This window comes from Hevea brasiliensis, unplaced genomic scaffold, assembly GCF_030052815.1.
Source record: "Hevea brasiliensis isolate MT/VB/25A 57/8 unplaced genomic scaffold, ASM3005281v1 Scaf301, whole genome shotgun sequence".
Lineage (NCBI taxonomy): Eukaryota > Viridiplantae > Streptophyta > Magnoliopsida > Malpighiales > Euphorbiaceae > Hevea > Hevea brasiliensis.
Window position 1 is genome coordinate 10,031 of NW_026614809.1, and position 2,527 is coordinate 12,557.

The window sequence follows — 2,527 nt, forward strand, 5'->3', positions numbered from 1 at the left end:
CTTTTTTGATCTGGATTAAGTTAATTCGCTAATATTTTGGTTGTTTAAATTATATATATATATATATATATATATATATATATATATATATATATATATATATATATATACACATGGCAATTGTATTTTTTAGTTTCTATACAATAATTGCCACCGTTAATTATGGAAACAGAACAGGTTACCAATTCCCATCGGTGGAAACAATAATGCCTGACCAAAACACGTTCGGTTTGCTTTTGACCATAAATCTGATAAGACAAACGCCAAGCTCATCCATTTTCCAACTTGTACATCAAAGTCAAACACCTTGCTTACAATAAATGCAAGATAAAGAAAAAGTCGCCAGCCAAAACCATTTGTCATCAGGATCATGACTTTGCTATCCTTAAAAGCTAAGAGACACATGGTAGTGTCAGAAAACTCTGTTCAAAGGCAGCTTCCTACTTGCTTCATCACTTCTAATTTCTATACTTCTTTTCGCCCCTCTTACCTGGAAATACTTGCAGACCCAATTCATTTTTGGTTTATTATAAATTTGGAATCTCGGCCACAAAGATGATGACAGTAAAAAAAGAGGCAGAGATAAGAAACCTCAAGCTTTAGCTTCAACTGTTTCATTTCAAATCAGACTAGAATTCTTTCTTCATCTCACATCCCTTAATCACACAAAGCCCACATGGATTCAAAACCAAATCAGCTTCATATGGTCTTCTTCCCATATACGATACGAAGCCATATGATTGCAACCATAGACCTGGCCAGGCTCTTCGCCAAGCAAGGAGTGAAGGCAACCATTGTTACTACTGCTATTTGTGCAACTCGCTTCTCTGAAACAATTGAAAGAGATAGAGAATTGGGAGTTGAAATTAGTATAAGAATCATAAAATTCCCTTCTGTAGAGGCAGGCCTGCCAGAAGGATGTGAGGATTCAAGTTCCCTCACTACGCCAGAAATGATTCCAAAGTTCCTTCATGCGCTTACGTTGCTTCAACATCCACTTATGGAGGTCCTAGAAGAATGCCAGCCTGATTGTCTTGTGGCTGACATGATGTTTCCATGGGCTACGGGAGTTGCAGGAAATCTTGGGATTCCTAGGTTGTATTTTGATGGATCTAGCTTCATTTCTATGTGTGTCACCGATTCTCTTAAACGATATCAGCCTTACAAAAATGTGGAGTCTGATTTTGAACCATTCATAGTGCCTGGTCTACCGCACCAGATAACGATGACAAAACTACAATTGCCAACTTATTTTACAGACACAACTGATAAGCATGGATTTCACAAGCTGATGGATCAAATTTTGGAATCTGATCTCAAAAGCTATGGAGTCCTCATGAATAGTTTCCGTGAGCTAGAGCCAGCTTATTCAGAACATTACACAAAGAACATGGTAATGAATTCATGGCACTTTGGCCCTCTCGCTTTTCAATAGCGAAACCAAAGATACAGCACAGAGAGGTGATAAAGCCTCCATTGATGAACATGAATGCCTAAGATGGTTAGACACAAAGAAAACCAATTCAGTCTTATATATATGCTTTGGGAGCGTATTCAAGGTTCCACCTCCTCAATTACGTGAGCTCGCTATGGCTCTTGAAACTTGTGCACTAAACTTCATTTGGGTTGTGAGAATGGAGGAGAACAAAGAGAAAGAAGAAAAGAAAGAATGGCTGCCAGAAGGATTTGAGAAGAGAATGGAGGGGAAGGGTTTGATTATAAGAGGATGGGCACCCCAATTGTTGATTCTTGAACATGAAGCTGTTGCAGGGTTTATGACTCATTGTGGATGGAACTCTACATTGGAAGGAGTGTGCGCAGGGGTGCCAATGGTCACATGGCCTCTCTGCGCAGACCAATTTGATAATGAAAAACTGATTGTAGATATTCTGAAAATAGGATGTCGAGTTGGTGCCCAAGAATGGTCTAAGTATGAGAAGAAAATTCTAGTGAAGAAAGAAGATATAGAGAAGGCAATGACTCGGTTGATGGCTAGTGAAGAGGCTGAGGAAATAAGAAGCCGAGCAATGGCACTAAAAGAAATGGCAAGGACGGCCACTGAAGAAGGAGGATCATCTTACTCTGACATAGTTGCCTTGCTAGATGAATTAAGAGCCCTCAAGAGAAGCAAGTAGATATACGCTATTGTTAAAGCGAATTACCATGATAGGACCATAAAAGAATTAAGAACTACCATGTAAATTTTCTGCTTTTCTTAGTACACTTATTTTTCTGGTTTAATGAAAGAAAATAATTTATGGAAGTTAGACATTTAACTTCAAAAATAAAATATTAATTAACAATGTGAGAAGTATATATTATCTATTTGAAACTTTGAGGCTTCACCAGTATGAAATTGTTGAATTTTCACCATTTTTGTATTGGGTGTTTGAGCAAAATAATTATTGGTCCAACACACCAAAATCAGCCAGGATGATAACCAACTTGTCCAAGATAAACCAAGATTTTTCAAATTTTAATTCTAAATTATGAAGATATTTCCTATGTTCCAAGAAGCTTGACCAAA

General features: G+C 37.5%; 1 pseudogene; it reads left to right on the forward strand.

The window, feature by feature from the left end:
* The first annotated feature begins 385 nt into the window (after positions 1-385).
* LOC131176991 (scopoletin glucosyltransferase-like) lies at positions 386-2,263 on the forward strand (annotated as a pseudogene).
* Positions 2,264-2,527: the final 264 nt, after the last annotated feature.